The following is a 22,193-nucleotide window of genomic DNA, read 5'->3' as shown; positions in this document are numbered from 1 at the left end:
ATTGTTATTGAACACAATGCTATGAAAATACAAGTCAATCACAAGAAAAAATCTGGAAAGAACACAAATACATGGAGGTTAAATAACATGCTACTAAACAATGAATGTGTTAACCAGGAAACAAAAGAAGAAATAAAAAGTATATGGAAACAAATGAAAATGAAAATACAATGGTCCAAAAGCTTTGGGATGCAGCAAAAGCAGTTCTAAGAGGGAAGTTAATTGCAATACAGGCCTACCTACCTCAAGAAGTAATAAATTTTCAAATAAACAACCTAACCTTATGCCTAAAGGAGCTAAAAAAAAGAAACACAAACAAAACCTAAAACCAGCAAAAGGAAGGAAATAATAAAGATTAGAGCAAATAAATGATATGGAAACTAAAAAAATAGCACAGATCAATGAAACCAGGAGCCAGACTTATCAAGGGCGGGGGGGGGGGGGGGGAGAGGAAGGAAGGACTCAAATAAAATCACAAATGAGAGGAGAAATAACAATCAACACCACAGAAATGCAAACAATTATAAGAGAATATTATGAAAGACTATATGTCAACAAACTGGACAACCTGGAAGAAATAGATAAATTCCTAGAAACACATAAACTATCAAAAATGAAACAAGAAATAGAAAATATGAACAGACTGATAACCAGAAAAGAAACTGAATCAGTAGTCAAAAACTCCCAGCAAAACAAGTCAGAGGTGAATTCTACCAAACTAGAATACCATTTAGCTATTCTTCTCAAAATGTTGCAAAAACATAGCAAAGGGAGGAAAACTTTCAAATTCATTCTATGAGGCCAGTAGTACACTGATTTCAAAAACAGATAAAGACACCACTTAAGAGAACTACAAGTCAGTATCCCTGATGAACACAGATTTAAAAATCCTCAACAAAATACTAGCAAATCAAATTAGTATTTTAAAAAAATCATTCATGATCAAGGAGGATTTATTCCTAGGCTACAAGAATGGTTCAATATTTGCAAATCAATCAGTGTGATAATCACATCAATAAGAGGAAGGTTAAGAACCACAAGATCATTTCAATAGATACAGAAAAGGCAGTTGATAAAGTACAATATCAATTCATGATAAAAATCTTCAGCAAAGTAGCTGTAGAGGGAACATACCTCAACATAATAAAAGCCATATATGAAAAACCCACAGCCAACATCAAAAACTGAGAGATTTTCCTCTAAGGTTAGGAACAAGAGAAGGATGTCCACTCTCACTGCTTTTATTCAACATAGAAGTCCTGGCCACAGCAATCAGGTAAGAGAAAGAAATAAAAGGCATCCAAATTGGTAAGGAAGAACTGAAACTTTCATTATTTGCAGATGACATGATACTATATATAAAAAACCCAAAAGACTCCATCAAAAACTGCTAGAACTGATAAATGAATTCAGTAAAACTGCAGGATACAAAATCAATGTACAGAAATCTGTTGCATTTCTATACACCAATAATGAAGCAGAAGAGAAATTAAGGAAACAATCCCATTTGTAACTGCACCAAAAATAAATACCTAGGGATAAACCTAACTAAAGAAGAGAAATAATTGTACTCTAAAAACTATAAAACACTGAAGAAAGAAACTGTAAATGACAAAAAGAAATGGAAAAACATCCTATGTTCATGGGTTGGAAGAACAAATATTATTAAAATGTCTATACTACCCAAAGCAATCAACAGACTTAATGCAACCCCCCCCCTCAAAATACCAACACCATTTTTCACAGAACTAGAACAAACAATTCTACAATTTGTATGGAACCACCAAAGACCCCAAATAGCAAAAGCAATCATGAAAAAGAGAAACAAAGCTGTAGGCATCACAATTCTGAAATTCAAGTTATATTACAAAACTGTGGTAATCAAAACAGTATGGTACTGGCACAAAAACAGACGCATAGATCAATGGAACAGAATAGAAAACCCAGAAATAAACCCACAACGATATGGTCAATTAATCTTTGACAAAGCAGGAAAGAATATCCAGTGGGAAAAAGACCCTCTTCAATAAGAAGAGGAAAACATTAGGAAAGCGGGACAGCAACATGCAAAAAGAAAGAAACTGGATCACTTTCCTATACCTTATACAAAAATAGATTCAAGGGGCGCCTGGGTGGCGCAGTCGGTTAAGCGCCCGACTTCAGCCAGGTCACGATCTTGCGGTCCGTGAGTTCGAGCCCCGCGTCAGGCTCTGGGCTGATGGCTCAGAGCCTGGAGCCTGTTTCCGATTCTGTTTCTCTCTCTCTCTCTCTGCCCCTCCCCCGTTCATGCTCTGTCTCTCTCTGTCCCAAAAAATAAATAAACGTTGAAAAAAAAATTTAAAAAAAACAAACAAACAAAAAAAACAAAAATAGATTCAAAATGGATTAAAGACCTGAATGTGAGATCTGAAACCATAAAAATCCTAGAAGAGAACACAGGCAGTAACCTCTTTGACATTGGCTGTTGCACTTTTTTCTAGATATATCTCCTAAGACAAGGGGGAAAATGCAAAAATAAATTATTGGGACTATATCAAAATGAAAAGCTTCTGCACAGCAAAGGAAATATCAACAAAATGCAAAGTCAACTTGCAGAATGGGAGAAGATATTTGCAAATGACATATCCTATAAAGGGTTAGTATAAAACTCAACACTAAAAAAAATAATCATCATCTAATTAAATTATGGGCAGAAGACATGAACAGACATTTCTTCAAAGAAGTCATGGAGATGGCTGACACATAAGAAGGTGTTCATCATCACTTACCATAAGGGCAATGCAAATCAAACCACAATGGTTTATCACTTCACACTTGTCAGAATAGCTAAAATCAATAACACAAGAAACAACAGGTGTTGGCAAGGATGTGGAGAAAAAGGAACACTCTTGCACTGTTGGTGAGAATGCAAATCGGTGTAGCCACTCTGGAAAACAGTATGGAGGTTCCTCAAAAAGTTAAAAATAGAACTACCATATGATCCAGCAATTGCACTACTAGGTATTTGCCCAAAGAATACAAAAAACTAATTCAAAGGGATACACATACCCCTATGTTTATTTACAACAGCCATGATATGGAAGCAGCCCAAGTGTGTCCATAGATTGATGAATAAAGAAGATATGGTATGTGTGTATGTATATATATACACATATATATGTATATATATATATACATACATACATATATATGTGTATACACATGTGTGTATGTATATGTGTGTATATATAAATATATACATATATATGTATATATATACATACATATATATGTGTATACACATATATGTCTGTATATATATATATACACACATACATATATATGTGTATACACATATATGTCTGTATATATATATATACACACAAAAGAATATTATGCCACCATAAAAAAATAACAGAATCTTGCCATTTGCAATAACATGGATGGAACTAGAGAGCATAATCCTAAGTGAAATAAGTCAGTCCAACAAAGGCAAATACCATATGATACCACTCATATGAAGAATTTAAGAAAAAACAAATAAGCAAAGGGGGAAAAAAGAGACAAATAAAGAAACAGACTCTTAATTATAGAGAACAAACTGATGATTACCAGAGGGGAGGTGGGTGAGGGGATGGGTTAATTAGGTGATGGGGATCAAGGAGTGCACTTATTGTAATGAGTACCGGGTAATATATGGAATTTTCTTTTTATGTTTGTTTATTTATTTTGGGGGGGGAGGGGCAGAGAAAGAGGGAGAGAGAGAATCCCAAGCAAGCTCTGTGCTGACAGCACAGACCCACAATGCAAGGCTCTATCTCATGAAACGTGAGATCATCACCTGAGCCGAAATCAAGAGTCAGATGCTTAACTGACTGAGCCACCCAGGTGCCTCTGATGTATGGAATTGTTGAATCACTATATTGTACACCTGAAATAAATATAACACTATACGTTAGCTAACTAGAATTAAAATTAAAACTTAAAAAAAAAAAGTTTGTTCTTTGAAAAGATCAACAAAATTGATAATGCTCTAGTCAGGCTGACCAAGAAAAAAAAATAAATAAAGACACAAGTTATCAATATCAGTTATGAAAAAGGAGACATCAGTACAGATCTAACATACATTAAAATATTGTAACACAACAGTACAAATAATTCTATGCCCATAAATTCATCAACATAGAAGAAATGGGATAATTCCTTAAAAGATATAAGCTAAAAAAACTCACTAAAGAAGAAAAAGACAAATATAGATAATACACACAAAATAATATACATACACATAATACACACAAATATGTAAATACACATACACCCACACATCCCTTATTTATTATTTACTCATTCATTCATTCAGATCAGTGTCAACTGCTAGTCCATAGAAGTGAGAATATTAATGTTTTGATAGGAAAAATCAAAATAGAACTGGACTGTGCATAGCACTAGTATAAGTAATTACACTAAATTTTATGTTTAATGATAAAATGTTATTTGGCCTCCAAAAGACTCAGCAGGGAGAAATATAAAAGCTCTTGTACAGGGGCGCCTGGGTGGCGCAGTCGGTTAAGCGTCCGACTTCAGCCAGGTCACGATCTCGCGGTCCGGGAGTTCGAGCCCCGCGTCGGGCTCTGGGCTGATGGCTCGGAGCCTGGAGCCTGTTTCCGATTCTGTGTCTCCCTCTCTCTCTGCCCCTCCCCCGTTCATGCTCTGTCTCTCTCTGTCCCAAAAATAAATAAACGTTGAAAAAAAAAATTAAAAAAAAAAAAAAAAAAAAAAGCTCTTGTACAAAATAAGCACTTGAATTAAAAACAATTACCCCTAAAGTTTTCTTCTACTTAGAACAGTAATAATGTTTAGGGCAACCATGGTCCTTAATTAAGAAAGAAGTGGTGAGGTCTTTGTTTCTATAACAGGTTATCTTGGATAACCAAACTAGCATGTAACACTTAGAAAAGAGATGTACATGAAACTTTAGGAAAAAGAAAACCACTCCTAGAAGGGCAACATAGGACCACATATAACTATATATATAACTACTAAAAAGGCAACATAGGGCCACACATAAATATATAGGACCATATATAACCACTCATTCAAGCTGTGAGACTTATAACTATAGTCAGTTAAAAAAAATCACAACTCACCATTACACAGACTAAACTTTGTTTTCAATTCTCAAGACTGAATTTTCTATAGCAATCATTAGTGAAAGAAATGAACACCATTAACTATGTGCCTAATAGGCACATAGATTTGCACTAATCAAAGAAAGTCATAACAGAACCTAATCTATCAAACAGAATCATTTTATCTTCAGATTTTTCAGACCACATCAGGAATAAACACACACACACAAAATCAACCAACTGATGGGACTCTGAAAAAATGGGGATTGCAAACAGCACAGATTATAGGAACTTCCTGATTTCCCACATAAAAATTGACAAAGCAACTAGATAACAAAACTAAAAACCCATATACAGGCTTTACCAAAAAAACAATGTGACAAAGTTTCCCACAAACTCTAAAATAAACATGGATATAGATAAACCACCAACAGCCACAAGATCTGCATGTCATTGTTGTCCATGTGGGAGGAAAAGGGAAGTGAAGAGTGGCAGAATGTTCCACCCCAAAATCTGTCACTTTGGCTTAAAGATTATTTTGAGCTAAAGGCACTTGAAAAATAGCAGGTACAAGAAGGATGCTCTGACCTCTCCTTTTTCTTCCTGAAAGCAAGATACACAACCTCATATGGAAGATGTCCTCCTTATATTAGAAGGAAAGTAACATTCTTATCTCCAGGGATGGGGAGTTGAAGCCAAGAGGAATCTGTACAAACAAACCTTGTATGTGAATCCTTATCTTCCTAGTCACTTTTCCATGATTAACTACCCCTTTGCCTTGTACTGTTATCACAATTTACTGCTCCTTGTCCAACTCAATATATAAGTGTTACATTCTAATTGCTTCTTTCAGTCTTCATTTCCTTATGAGGGCTCCAGTGTCACTTAAAATTTATACTAAATAAATCTGTATGCTTTCCCTGTTAATCTGTCCTATGTATATTTAATTCTCCATCCAAAAACCTTAAGAGGAAAGAGGTAAAATAATGCTGCCATACAGAAGCTATAAGACTGTGACAGATAAACCAAGAGAACCACAAAAGAGCCAGTGGGTATTCACTGGAAAATGTGCTGAGCCAATTAAAGAATAGCAGCTGAAAAAGGGAGGTATATCCATACTCCAACACACATAAGAGCAAGGAGCCTGCAAGATTTAAAATGACTAAAGAGTCTGGGGCCCATGAACTCTCAAAACTGAAGAGTCATGGCTCTCTTTCAGAACAGGGCCTCTAGTAAGAGCAGAACCAAAATGCATCAAAACTGAGTCAACAGACAACAAAGGAAGATCCAGATAAAGAGTGAGCTGGGGGTAGTAGAAAAGGAGTCAGGAGATCTCAGAAATCCAATGGCCACATATTTGAACCAATATTGGAAAACAATGTAAGAGGGAACTCTGTGAAGTTAGAAAGGCTATCCAAAATAAATGTCCTTCTAAAAGTTTAGCAACATTAAATTAACACAAAAATGAGCACCTGAAAAGTAGCACAATCTCCATACAAAGTCATTTTAAGAAAAATAGCAGAATAATATCCATACAGAAAATGGAAGCATGTCAAAGAGTCATGCTCAAAATAACTCAAAATTACAACCTACTAAATCAACTAAAATGTAAGACATGAAAAGCCATACGTCAGAAATTGAAATACCCATAAAGGCAGCAAGAGAAGAAAGGAACAAATGAACCACACAACAGTCAGAAAACTATTAATAAAATGGCAATAGTAAATTCTTTCAAAAATTACTCTAAATATAATTGGATTAAATTATACAATCAAAAGACATGGAGTGGCTGAATGGATTTAAAAAAACAAAATCCAACTATATGCTGCATACAAGAGACTCACTTTGGCTCTAAGGTTACACAGAGACTGAAAGTGAAGAGATGGAAAAAGATATTCCATGCAAATGGTAACCAAAAGAAAGCAAAGGTGACTAATAAAAGACAAAATAAACTTTTAGTTAAAAACTGTAATGACAGGCAGAGAGAAGGTCAATGGTAAAGGGGTCAATGATAAAGGGGTCAATTCATCAAGAGGGTATAATACTTATAAATAAATATATATACACCCACTATCAGAAAGCTAAATATATTAAGCAAATGTTCACAGAACTGAAGGCAGAAATAGACAGCAATACAATAATAGTGCTAGACTTCAATTCCCTTACAACAGATATGTCATCCAGACAGAAAAGCAATAAAAGCATAAGAAAGCAATAAGAAAACGATGTACTTGAACTACACATTAAATTAAATGGACCTAACAGACATATACATAACATAACAAAAGCAGCAAAATACACATTCATTTCAAGCGCACATGGAACACTATCTAGGATATAGATCATATATTGGGCCACAAAATAAGTCTTTACAAATTTAAGAATATTGAAATCATATTGAGTATTATTTCTGATGACAATGGTATGAAACTAAAAATCAAAGAGAGAGAGAAACAAGAAATAAACTCTTAACTACAGAGAACTGATGGTTACCAGAGGGGATATGGTGGAAGATGGGTTAAATAAGTGATGGGGATTAGGGAGTGCACTTGTGATGAGCACCATGTGATGTATGTAATTGCTGAATCACCATATTGTACACCTGAAACTAATACAAGACTGTATGATCACTAACTGGAATTAAATTTAAAGAAAAAAAAACATTAAAAGAAGAAATAAAATTACTTTTAATATGCAAAAAATAGCAAGAAGAAAATTGGAAAATCCACAAATATGTGGAAATTAAACAATATGCTCCTGAATCAATGGGTCAAAGAAGAAATCACAAAGGAAATAAAAAATTATATTGAGACAAATGAAAATGGAAACATGGCATATCCATGGAAACTTAATGAGACACAGCAAAAGCAGTTTTAAGAGGAAAGTTTGTGGAGATAGCCTCCTACATTAAGAAAAAAGAAAGATCTCAAATAAACAATGTAACTTGACACTTCAAGGATCTAGCGAAAGAAAAACTAAGGTGAAAGCAGAGGGAAGGAAATAAATAATTATCAAAGCAGGAATAAAGGAAATGGAGACTTAAAAAAACAATAGAAAACACCAATAAAACTAAGTTTTTCAATGTAACTGGTTTTTTGAAAAGATAAACAAAATTGACAAACCTTTAGCTAGACTAAGAAAAGAGAGATTCAAATGAATAAAATCATAAGTGAAGGAGGAGACACTACAACTGAGAATACAGTAATATAAGGGATCTTAAGAGACTACCATGAATAACTATATGCAAAAAAATTAGATAACTTGGAAGACACAGATGAATTCCTAGAAACATACAACTTACCAAGAATGAATCATGAGAAACAAAATCTGAACAAACCAATAACATAAAGAGATTGACCCAAAAACCTCTCAACAAAGAAATGCCCAGAACTTGATGGCTTCACTAGTAAACTCTAAAAAAATGCTTAAAGAAGAATTAATGCTAATCCTTCTCAAACTAGTCTAAAAAAAACTGAAGGAGAGGAAACACTTTCAAATTCATTTTATGAGGACAGTATTACCTGGATACTGAATCCAGACAAGGACACAAGGAAATTATAGGCCAGTATCCCTGATGAAATAGATGCAATAATCCTCAACAACATACCAGCATACTCAATTCAACATCACATTAAAAGGATCATTCACCATGTCAGGTAGGATTTATTCCTAAGATACAAGGATGGTTCAATATCCACAAATCAATAAATGTGATGTACTAAATTAACAGAAGGAATGATAAATATCACATAATCATCTCAATAGATGGAGAATAAGCATTAAAAAAATTCAACATCCTTTCATGATAAAAACTCTCAACCGAGTAAGTACAGAAGGAATGTACCTCAGTATAATTAAGGCCATATACAAGCCCACAGTTATATCATACTCAATGGTAAAAAGCTAAAAGCATTTCCTCTAAAATCAGAAAGAAGATAAAGATGCCCATTCTCACCACATCTATTCAATATAGTACTGGAAGTCCTAGCCAGATCAATGAGGCAAGGAAAAGAAATAATAGGCACCCAAATCAGAAAGCAGCAAAATTTTCTTTTTGCAGATAACATGGCCTTACATATAAGAAACCCTAAAGATTTCACCAAAAAATTATTACAACCAGGGTGCTGGGGTGGCTCAGTCAGTTAAGGGTCTGACTTCAGCTCACGTCATGATCTCACAGTTCATGGGTTCCAGCGAGTCCCGTGTGGGGCTCTGTACTAAAAGCTCAGAGCCTGGAGCCTGCTTCAGATCCTGGGTCTCCCTCTCTCCCTGCCCCTCCCCCTCTAGTGCTCTGTCTCTCTCTCTCAAAAATAAATAAAAAAACATTTAAAAAACTTTTAAAAATTATTACAACTAACAAACTAATTCAATAAAGTTTCAGGATATAAAATCAGTATACAAAAATTATGTTTCTCTGTACCAACAACAAACTATCCCCTCAAAATTAAGAAAATAAAGCCATTTATAATAGCATTTTAAAAAATAAAATACTTAGGAATAAATTTAACATTGTATATATAAACCACATCTTCTTTATCCATTTATCAGTTGATGGACATTTAGGCTCTTTCCATAATTTGGCTATTGTTGAAAGAGGATCTTGAGAAACTTAACAGAAGACCATGGGGGAGGGAAAGGGGAAAAAAAGTTACAGAGAGGGAGGGAGGCAAACCATAAGAGGCTCTTAAGTACAGAGAACAAATTGAGGGTTGATGTGGGGTGGGGGAGAGGGGAAAGTGGGTGATGGACATTGAGGAGGGCACTTGCTGGGATGAGCACTGGGTGTTGTATGGAAGCCAACTGGACAATAAATTATATTTTTTTTTAAAAAAGGAATAAATTTAACAAAGGATGTGAAAGATTTGTATACTGAAAATTATAAGACATTGATGAAAGGAACTGAGAAGACACAAATAAACGGAAAGGTATCCCATGTTCACAGATTTGAAAAACATTATTAAAAGCCTATACCACTCAAAGCAATCTACAGATTCAATGCTATGCCTATCAAAATTCCAATGCCTTTTTCCACAGAAATTAAAAAAAGAAAAATCTAAATCATATGGAACCACAAAAGATCTAGAATGGCCAAAGCAATCTTGAGCAAGAATAAAGCTGGCGGCATAACACTTTTGCTTTCAAAATAGAACATAAAGCTATAACAATTGAAACATTAAGATACTTGCAGAAAACAGTCATACAGACCTCTAGAACAGTATAAAGAGCCCAGGAATAAATCCATACATTTACATCGAACTGATGTTCAAAAAAGGTGCCAAGAATTCACAATGGGGAAAGGATAGGCCCTATTTTAATAGTGGTGCTGAGAAAACTGGTATCCACATGCAGAAGAATGAAACTGGACCCTATCTCATACTGCACACAAAAATCAACTCAAACTGTATTAAAGACTTAAACACAAGACCTAAAACTGTAGAACTAGCAGAAGAAGGCAGAGGGGAAAAGCTTCTTAACATTGGTCTTGACAATAATTTCTTGAATACGACCTCAAAAGTACACACAACAAAAGCAAAAATAGACAAATGAGATTGCATCAAACTAAAATGCTCCACAGCAAAGGAAACAACAGAATAAAGAGACAACCTACAGAACAGGAAAAAATATTTGCAAACCATACATCTGATAAAGGATTAATATCCAAAATATATGTGAGAAATTCAAACAATTCAATAGCAAGAAACAATCTGATTTTAAAATGGGCAATGGAACTGGCCAGATATTTCTCCAAAGAAGACATACAAATGGGCAAGTTGTATGAAAAAAAATGCTCAACACCAATAATCATTAAGGAAATACAAATTAAAACCACAATATCAGGTGGGAGGATGACCTTAACGGATTATGGGCATTAAGGAGGGCACTTGTTGGGATGAGCACCAGGTGTTATATGTAGGTGATGAATCACTAAATTCTACTCCTGAAACCAATACTACACTATACGTTAACTAACTTGAATTTAAATTTTAAACACACACACACACACACACACACAAACACACACACACACAAACACACTATCACCTCATACCTGTTAGAATGGCTATTTTCAAAAAAACAATGGATAACAAGTGTTGGCCAGGATGTGGAGAAAAAGGAACCCTTGTACACTATTGGTAAGAATATTAATTGATACAGCTATTACACAAAAAGGTCTGGAGGTTCCTCAAAAAATTTAAAAATAGAACTACCATATGACCCAGGAATGCCACTTTTAGGTATATATCCAAAGGAAATGAAAGCAGTATCTTAAAGAGATATCTGAAATCCCATGTTCATTGCAGCATTACTCACAAATAGCTAAAATATAGAATCAACCTAAGTGTCTACTGACACATGAACAGATAAAGAAAATGTGGTGTGTGTGTGTGTGTGTGTGTGTATATATATATATATGTGTATATATATATATATATATATATATATATATATATATATTATATCACTCTGCCCTAAAAAAATAATGAAATCCTGTCATTTACAAGAACATGGGTGGACCTAGAGGACATTATACTACGTGAAATAAAACCAGGTACAGAAAGACAAATATTGCATGATTTCACTTATGCACAGAATCTAAAAAAGTCAAACTTGTAGAAGCAGACAGTAAAATAGTGGTTGCCAAGGAAAAGTGGGTAAGGGAAATAAAGAGATATTTGTTAAAGGGTACAAACTTTCAGTTATGCAGAATGAATAAATTCTGGAGATCTAATGTACAGCATGGTGACTACAGTTAATAACACTGTATTGAGGGGCACTTGAGTGGCTCAGTCGATTAAGCATCCAACTCTTGATATACGCTCAGGTCATGACCTTGCATTCCTGTGATTGAGCCCCACATTGGGCTCCATGCTGAGCGTGGAGCCTGCTTGACACTCATATTCTCTCTCTCTCTCTCTCTCTCTCTCTCTCTCTCTCTCTCTCTCTCCCTCTCTCTCTCAAAATAAACAAACATTTTTTTTAAAACTCTGTATTGGGGCACCTGGGTGGTTCAAGTGAACCCCCACATAGAGCTCTCTGCTGTCAGCACAGGGCCTGCTTCAGATCTTCTGTCTTCCTCTTTCTTGGCCCCTCCTCAGCTTGCTCACTCTTTCCCTCTCAAAAATAAATAAATATTTTTTTAAAAACCCACTGTACTGTATACCTGAAATTTGCTAACAGAGTACATCTTAAATGTTCTCACCACACACACAAAATGGTAATTATGTGAGGTGATGGGTACTTTCCATATTTCAATTAGCTTGATTGAGGTCATCATTTAACATGTCTATGTATAGCAGAATATTACATTGTGTACTTTAGACATGTAGATTTTTGTCAATTATACCTCAATAAAGCTCAAAAATAACAATGACAATATCTATTTCCAATATTAACATTTTGTTAACAAAAATTAATAGCTAACTATAATTGATACATTTTTATACACCAACTAAGAGCACACCAGAGCACAAATAGTTAAGTATATGATAGAGATATGTATCATATTTACTTTTACAAAAGAAAGATTAAACTTTGATAGGTTGTTCTATGATGCAAACTTGGCTGAACACATGTATAGGTTTTCTTTGATTTGAAATAAATTAAAACAAATATATTTATCAATTTACCTTCCCCAGTAGAAAAACCCAAAACTGAAGAGGAAACTCAAGAAATAATTGAAAAGTTTTAAAAATCATTTTGGAAATGAGATAAAACTAAAACAAACAAAAAATACCCAGGAAAATGAACATTCATAAGTCATGCCTTAAGGAAAAAAGAAAGTTAAGATAAAGGATAATTTTATAAATCAAAAAGAAATTACCTGTAAACTAAACATGCAACTACCTTATGACCCAGCAATTTTACTCTTAGGCATTTGTCTCAGAGAAACGAAATCTTAAATTCACGCAATAACCTGTACATGGATGTTCATAGTAGCTTCAATTGTAAGAGCCCCAAACTGTAATCAGCAAAGAAGTCCTTTGACAAGAAAATGGTTAAACAAACTGTGGTATATACATACCATAGAACACTACACAGCAATCAAAAGGAACAAACCAATAATTTCGATGAATCTCCTGCTGAATGAAAAAAAAGCCAATTTTCCAAAAGTTACATACTATATAATCCTACACCTATATAATATTTTTGAAGTCACAAAATTTTAGAAATGGAAGACAGATCAGTGGTTGCCCATGCTTATGGAGGGTTTGGAAGCAAAAAGTCAGGAGGTGGCTGAAGTTATAAAAAAGCAACAGAAGGTGTTCTTGTGTTGGAACTATTTGATATCTTAACTGTAGCAGTGGATACGTGAACCTAGATAGGTGATAAAGTTGTATAGAACTTACACACACACATATAAAGGTGGGAGTGCATTAATGTTAGTATCCTGGTTGTGATATTACACAATAGTTTTATAAAATTTTAAACTTTGAGAGAAACAAGACAAAGTGTACAAGGGATCTTTCTGTATTATTTCATTACAAGTGCATATGACTCTACACTTATCTTAATTTTTAAAAAGAAAGAAAAAGGAATGAACTAAATACAATGTGATGTCCTATAATTTGATCCTGGAACAGAAAAAAGGACATTAATGTTGAAACTAATGAAATTAAAAGAAAGTATGGAGGTTAGTTATGAATCATCACTGGTTTCTTAGTTTTGACAAATTCACTTTGTCAGGAGTATAGTTGACTCTAAACTGTCTACATATTTTCTATAGTAAACCTAAAATTATTCCTAATAATTTTTTTATTTAAGTTTATTTATTATTTATTTAGTGGTGGGAGGCACATGTGTGAGTAGGGGAGGGTCATACTGAAAGGGAAACAGAGACTTCCAAGCAGGCTCCACACTGTCAGTGCAGAGCCCGACTTGGGGCTCAATCTCATGACCCCAAGATCATGACCTAAGCTGAAACCAAGAGCCAGACGCTTAACCAACTGAGCCACCCAGGCATCCCAATAAAAATTTTTTTATTCTTAAAAAAATTTTTAAAGGTAATCAATACAAAGGGAACCAGAAGAAAGTAATAAAGACTGATGATAAGCACGTGGACAATCAAATTCCCTGCAGAAGAAAACCAAAGTTTCTGTAACCAAAGTTACAGAAAAGACACAAAAAGCTAAAACTGAAAAGCATTTAACTGAAATTTTAAATTTTGAACTTTGAAGCTACATATTGAAAGAGTCTACCATGTAGCAGGGGTTATCAACCCATAATGACCAAGAAGACATTCTAGTAAAACTAATGGACTTAAAAATAATCTTTAAGATTTAGGTCAAAAGATCATGTGACTTGTCTAATGATAATAATAATAATAATAATAATAATAATATCAGACTTTTTATAATGTTTTTGCCAGGAAAAATATCCTACAGTTCCACATTTGAGATATTCAGGGAAAGAAAATGTGAGCCAAGGATTTTATTTTCAGCAAAAATGACCTTCATTTTTGATATAAAAAGCACAGAGAGAATGTTAAAAGCATGCAAGAAAATTCATGAAAAATTTTCCCACGAACATTTCCTAAGGCACCTACTAAAGAGAAAGCTTGAGATGACCAAAATGATTAAACATCATCATAAAGACTGGTGGTAAGCACTAAATATATAGTTATTTGTAGAACTAACACTGGTATGGAGAGAGCATAATATTAAATAATTACATGCTCTAACAATATATAGGGCTACCATGAAGAAAACCTGGGAAGAATGTGAATCATATATGCAAAAAAAAAAAAAACCCTTTAGAACTATTTTCAATAACCAACATTAGTGGTGACTGTATTAGTATTATTATTCCTTGACAAGTACCACATGTACCATGTGGAATTAAAGTGCAATAACTGAGCAATTAACAGGCATAGTAATTCTATAATATTTTCAATGTGAAAAAAGGTAATACAGGTGTAAAACAGAAGACATTAAGAACCTCAAGATAAAAACTGATCTTGGATTTGAGTTGAAAGCATCAGTATAAACTTATAAGGCATTTTACCTCAGTACATCTATTTTCCTAGCTCTGTCCACTGAAAAGACTTAAAAATAATGATAAACTGAGAGGCAATGAACATCTCTAGTGCTAGATTGGGGTCTTGCAATACTATTCTCCATTAAAAAATTTTTTAAGTAGGAGAGCTTCTTAGAGAAATGGCTAATTCCTGTTCTGAAATAGGAAATGTACACAATAAGCCTAAAACATCTTGTCATACAAATAGCAAGGAAGCAATCAAAGGCTAACTAGAGTCATGTCAAAAGGACCTGGGGGAAAAAAAAAAACCAATATGTGATCCAGTTTTATAATCCAGAAACAGGGATTTATTATGGTCTTTTAAAATTTCTGTCAGTATTTTTTTTATAATTTTAATAGTACAGGGTTTACACATACTTTGTTGAATTTATCCCTATGTATTTAAATTTTTTATTCTACTCTAATATTGTTTTACTATTATTTTCCAAATAGTTGCTCTACATACAAATATAATTTATGTTTCCATATTGACCTTGTATCATGTGACCTTCTTTTTTTTTTTTTTATTTTTTTTTTATTTTTTTTTTTTTTTTTTTTTTTTTAACGTTTATTTATTTTTGGGACAGAGAGAGACAGAGCATGAACGGGGGAGGGGCAGAGAGAGAGGGAGACACAGAATCGGAAGCAGGCTCCAGGCTCTGAGCCATCAGCCCAGAGCCCGACGCGGGGCTCGAACTCACGGACCGCGAGATCGTGACCTGGCTGAAGTCGGACGCTTAACCGACTGCGCCACCTAGGCGCCCCTCATGTGACCTTCTTAAATGTACCCATTAGTTCTATGTGGTTTTTGATAGATTTTTCTTTGTAAATTTAGTATACACAATGATATCTTCATTAATAAAAGTGAATTTCATTTTTTCCTAAAAAAAAAAAACAAAAACAAAAAACAACAAAAAAAGGACCCAGGATCCAAATTGAGAAGGTTCTCACAGGCCAAAGTACAAGTGAGTTTCTAAGAAGAATATCAATTGCAATGGATTGAAACCCACCAAAAATACTTCAATCCACAAGTTCATATTAAACTCATCAGGTAAACTAAGTATCTTGAAAACTAACAAAGTCAAGGATTTATCTTGACTTTTCTATTTGAACTTTACCATTCAGGAACCAAATAGTAGATAAGGGGATCCATATCCATATAAAATATTTCAGCTATCAAATGAAAACAAAATGGTAGAACTGGAATATTTAGTCTACTATTTTGCAACTCCTTATGAATTCATGGATGTAGACATTGAACATCAATAGCTGATAACAACAAAAAGAACAAAACCAGATATAGGAACCTTCTGATGAAAGACTCTATCACCATCTATAGTCTTGACAAAGAGATCAAACCTCAGTCTGGTGAAGCCTCTGGATCCAGCTGCCAATTTGTAGGAAACGCAAAGGATACAGGAATATGCTGAATTGCCCCATGAAAGTGAAATTCTCAGAGTGTGGGAAACTCCACAGGTCAAAAAGTCTAAGTTCTTCAACAAAAATTATAAGGAAAGGACTTAGGAGACACTGAGTTAAAAAGGGGGGAAGGGAGGGAAAAGATTCACATTTGGGTGATAAAACCATAGAGAAACCACAAGGAAGTGATTACTGTGAAAGGAAGGAGAGAGCAAATGGAGGAGTTTCTCAGATGACTGACAAAGTTAGATTTCTTGACCTTACAGTTATGATAAGAATGTTTACCTCCTAATAATTCATCAAGCTATATGTCTTTTGGTGTGTGTGTTTTTTTCTTCTTGAGTTTTATTTTACAATAAAAAGGTCTTTTAAAAAATCAATTAACAGCTAGAGCCGTCTATAACAGAGTTACTCAACTTAACCCCTGGCTTGGTCACACACCATGACCTATAAATATACCTCAATCACTGGCCACTTTCCATCATTTTCACTTCAGATTCTCAAACCAACCCTCAACCCACCTCTATCATAGTCCTTCTGTTCGTACTCACACTTTCTGCTCTAACTAGCTTGGATTCTACTGCTTGCTTCTGCTACTACCTTTAGGGCTAAATAGAAAGTAGTGAGAATTCAGACATTGTGGCAACATTCCCAACCATTTTAGAACCATAGGACCTTTAGAGAAATGTAAAACGTGTTATCATCTGTGGCCAAACGTATGCACACATGTATACCGAAGGTGGTATGCCCTAAAGCAAGTCTTTTGTATATCACCATTAGCCAAGAAGACTGTGAGGGATATGTAATTTCTGTTGGGAAAGTTGTTTTTGTTTTTTTTTTCCCCAAATATACAATTAAAATCCCAAATGTTTTCTCAAACTCTCCCCACCATTGGTATCCACCACTGCCATGCATGAGATTTTGATTCATCCTCCTGAGAAGGGTGTGTCTCCACCAGCAGCCTACTGAAAATTACTGCACATGAAGATACATACAAATGAACACAGGATCATGATAATATTATTGGAAATAATTATTGAGCAATATGTACTTTATACAAATTTCTCTATAATTCTCACAAAATCTGCAAGATCAGTATCATCATCATTGCCATTTTAAGATAAAGAAAACTGACACTCAAGAGAAATGAATACATTTCAAAGTATCTCTACTAAAAAAGCATTACTGGGGGCGCCTGGGTGGCGCAGTCGGTTAAGCGTCCGACTTCAGCCAGGTCACGATCTCGCGGTCCGTGAGTTCGAGCCCCGCGTCGGGCTCTGGGCTGATGGCTCAGAGCCTGGAGCCTGTTTCCGATTCTGTGTCTCCCTCTCTCTCTGCCCCTCCCCCTGTTCATGCTCTGTCTCTCTCTGTCCCAAAAATAAATAAACGTTGAAAAAAAAATTTTTTAAAATAAAAAAAAAAAAAGCATTAGTGAATAAGATAAAAAGCTCTTCAAATGAAAAATAGGTTACTTTCCTCACATAACCATTTAAAAATATGTACATTTTAAGAAAGGAAAGATCAGTATAAAGGATATACCATTTCAGGTCAAAGTAAAAGGAGTTTCTCATAGATTGATACAATAATCGGACAGGTCCATGAGAAAGGAAGTAGTGGAACAAGCACCAAACTGGGAGCCAGGAACTGAGCCTTCAGTTCTGGCTCCAACACAAAGAGGCTGTACTATGCTGGGTAAGTTACCTCACAGTTTCCTCATCTTCAAGTGAAGAAGACTGACAAATATTCTAACGCCCAGTACTATGACTCCATGATTCAAGAGTGATTTGTATGGCTGTCAACATAAAAGGAAAATGTGGAAATGTAATTGGGAAGCGTATCTCAGGCACAGTTAAGTGCTTTATGTAGTTGAAAGGTTGAGAACTTGAGGGCAAAAGAGACAAAGTAGTCATGCTTAAGCCAAATGAAGAAAGATGGATCTACCCCTCTGTTTAGGCTCACTGTAGGACAGAAATGGACAAATGGGGGAAAATATTCATGTTCACTGTAATAAATTCATGTAAGGAATATGTGTGACTGCTGGGACAAAAAAATGCTCTTGCTATTGTTTTATAAAGCACCAGAATTATGAGTAGCAATTTGGGAAAAGAAAAAAAATCAGGGCTTCATGCCAAGGCCAGCCTTCAATAAAACAGGCAAATAAAACAATCTTTCAAGTCAATGCTAGCTACACCTTCCACAAACACTGCCACAGGATCTCAACACTCGTCTGTTGAGGTGGCACTAGAAATTTAATAAGTATTATTTTTGCAAAGTCTTCACTGCTTGCTATAAATAATTATTTTCAAAGTACCTACTTGGCATGGAGCATAATGCCAGGAGCCACAAAAGCATAAAAAGAAATATAAGTAATGTCCCTAACCACAGAAAACTTAGTACAAAATGCATAGGAAAATTAAAAAAATAAATAATTGAAGATAGTGCATGCCTGGGTACACATCTGCTTTGGAATTTAAATCACATTTTCCCACAGAAAATGGTGAGATCTCCAAGTCACTCCTCAAATTTATTTAAAGTGTACTTGGTTGAGCCTGGGTAGTTTTCCTTAATTCCTTAATTCTCAAAGTGATTTTCAATTGGTTTGAGGAACTGAGAGGAAATGGTGCTATATAGCTGGAAAAAACATATCCAATATTATGATATAACTTTACAATTACAAAATGAAAAGCTAATTTTCATGACACAAAAAACTGTTTTCATTAACAAATTTAGAAGTAAATGGTAGATATAATTTATATAAGCAGTACTATGCACTATTATTTCAATAGCTTTACATATAAAAACTTATATATCCTCATTACTTTACTTTTTTATTATTAAAACAACCCCAACAAGGAGGTACTATCAATATCCCCAGTTTTAAGGTTTGTAAACTACAACATAAGAGAGATTATATATTTTAACTAATCACAGAGCACCATAAAGCTTCTTGGCTGATGGAGATATACAAAAAAGAATCTATTTTGTGAGTAACCTCATCACCCAACATTAATCACTGGGGCTGAAATTAGGGCTGGGGCCATGAGAGCACTCATATACTTATATATTCACTACAGCAGTGTTTGTGATGCCTAATAAATACAATCCAATGTCCATCAATAGGGAACACACTAAGTACATTTTGACATTTCTACAAGGACATGCTGTATAGCCTTTTAAAAGAATGAGGTACTTTCATACTTATGGATAGAAAAAAATATCTTATAGTATCAAGAGGCAAAAGAAAGGTATAGAATAGTATGTGTATCATGACTCCACTTGTGGGAAAGAAATAGGAGGGGGATAGAATTAGGTAAGTGCTTGAGTCTGATCAGAAAGTTTCTTAAGAAGAAACAAATTATTTACAATGCTTACTTCTGGGAAGTAGGGAATGAGAAAAAGGCCAGTAGATAGGGGAGAAAGAGATTTTTGTTTTTATATTATACCCTTTTGTGTTGAATTTCAACTTACCTAAAGGACATATTGCTGATTTTTACATGGCTGAATTAAAAATATAGTATTAGAGAGCCTAACCTCCTTTTATATAGTGGTTCCTAACAACAGACTGGTATGTGACGATCAGTGGTGAGATGTGTTCCAAATAATTTATTCCTAACAGTATTTAACCAAGAGAAGTTTATGAATGATTTATTATTTTTATAAATGGATAAAATCGACATCCTTTTAATTAATCCATTAATGCAAAAGGGAAAAAGAAAGGGGAACTTTAAGACTCAAGCAGAGGGAAAAAGGATCGCCTAAAGAGGATTTCTAGGAGGTCCCATTCCAGAAGAATGGAGGACCTCAAAAAAAAAAAAAAAAAAAGTTTTCTCCATCCAGTCTGTAGATCCTTAGAAATGTAAACAGCCTTCTTGCAAAATAAACAAACTTTATAATGGTCCCCAAATTGGGTTAGGAGTGTCCTGGAGAGTAGGCAAGATTTTTTTTTCATCCTTTTAAATACGTTTTTGTATATGTTTACTGTGCTATGCATATGGTATCCATAATTAAATATAACATATTTGGAATATGCTTGTTGAAAAACGTTCTACTGATAGGGTGTGTAAAAATGTTTAGGAACTACTGATGTGGTCAAACGAAGTTAATGCAGTGAAGAGGAAAGCATTTAAGTAAAAGTACATGGTCAAGGGATAAAAAGTAAAAGTTGTGAAACTGTCAGTGTATAATGGTTGCAACTTTTTAGTTCTCTTCAACTTCTTCCTATATCTATTCCATGACCAAATCCTGCCATTTCCAGGTTAATGTTTACTGGGTTTGACCATTCATAGTCATTCTGACCATGCAAATTTTAATTACTTCGTGTTTCTGGAAAGGCCTCCAAGCCTGTCTGTAAGGAGTTCTCCACTGCCATCTTGCAAAAAGAACCGTAAGGTTCTTTAAGAGTTCAGAAAGCTTCCAACTATCGCCAAAAGTGAAAGTACTTATCCAGTGATTTTAAATATCTCTGTCCTACACTTAAACTGTCCTTTCCCCACAGACCAAATGGAACTCTTAAAATAAGTCGGACAAATATATTCCTCATTTGTCAAGGAACTCACTCTCCTCTTCGCACTCCCACACACCACTCCCCTTAAGCAGATAAATATCCTCCACAGCACCAAATCTTCTTTTTCCTCCAGAACTTTCTTCAGGATTCTCTAACAGTATGTCTACCGCTGATTCCTGGGATTTTAGTGCTGAAGGCGTCGCAAAGATTATTCCTCTCTCCAAATCTCACCAGCAACTCATTAGCAGGATCTTTTGCCAGGTCCCTTTTTGCATTTTATCTCCACCGTTTCTGTGATCTCCGCCCTCAAGAGCTTTCATTCCTTTGGGTCCCGCTTCCCTTTCCGGAAACTAAGTTTAGAACCTGAGCGCAGGGGCCAGACAGGTTTTCTCCGACGTCAGCCACTGCGAACCCAGGGCGGCCTGAACAGGCCGCTCAGGGAACAAGGCCGAGAGGACAGGGCTGACCCGAGAGCCCTCTCCGTCGCTCCGGGAGAAGAAACGTCCTGGGGAGGGAGCAGACCGCGCATATGTGCCCCGAGGCCGCACAGTGAGACCCCCAAAGCCCTTCCAAAAGGCCAGCTGGCATGTGGGCAACTAGAACTAGGCCTGGTAGGTGAAGGGAGGCGTGTGTAGGGCTGGATCCAGGACGGAATAGGAAGAGGAGGGGCAGGGAGGGGACCCGAGTGTGGCCGCTTCGGCAGCCCCTGCGGAGGGGTGACCGTTAAAAGACTCAAAGAAGGGAGGAGTTGGGGAGTATCCCTCACTCACCTGGAAGAGGCTGCGGCCGGAGGCGCCAGCTGCCCCCCTCCCAAATTTAAGCCACGTCAGCTCGGGAATCCCGTACGCGACACCTACCACCGCCGCGCCCCGTCAAGGGACTCAACCACTCGCAGTTGGGACGGAAGATGGGATTAGGACAAGAACCAATCAGAGCTGTTGGCAGAGCGTTACCAGGGAGACCAGGCACGCCTTGTTTGTAACTAACCCATCAACAATGACGGAAACCAATCAACATTAGGAAATTCTCTTCTTCCTCAAAGAAAGAGCCAATGGTCTTTAACGAATGGAGGGGGGGCGGAGTCAGACGTGAGCAAGTGTTCCGGAAGAAGATCTGCGGGAAACCGGAAATGCCCGGAGGGCGGGCGT

General features: G+C 35.6%; 1 protein-coding gene across 6 annotated transcripts in view; it reads right to left on the bottom strand.

The window, feature by feature from the left end:
- The window catches only part of GOLGB1 (golgin B1), an 89,492-nt gene extending 67,543 nt beyond the window's left edge, over positions 1-21,949 (bottom strand). For 3 of the 6 annotated variants that reach the window (XM_030329457.1, XM_030329456.1, XM_030329458.1), the window contains exon 1: positions 21,816-21,936. The gene's annotated coding sequence lies outside the window, so the exon portion shown is untranslated. Of the gene's footprint in view, positions 1-21,815 lie in introns of all 6 variants that reach the window. The other 3 variants (XM_030329451.1, XM_030329452.1, XM_030329454.2) reach the window with 2 other exon arrangements.
- Between the last annotated feature and the right edge of the window lie 244 nt (positions 21,950-22,193).

This window comes from Lynx canadensis, chromosome C2, assembly GCF_007474595.2.
Source record: "Lynx canadensis isolate LIC74 chromosome C2, mLynCan4.pri.v2, whole genome shotgun sequence".
NCBI lineage: Eukaryota > Metazoa > Chordata > Mammalia > Carnivora > Felidae > Lynx > Lynx canadensis.
Note: the sequence above shows the minus strand (reverse complement) of the source record. Positions and strands in the feature narration are given on the sequence as shown.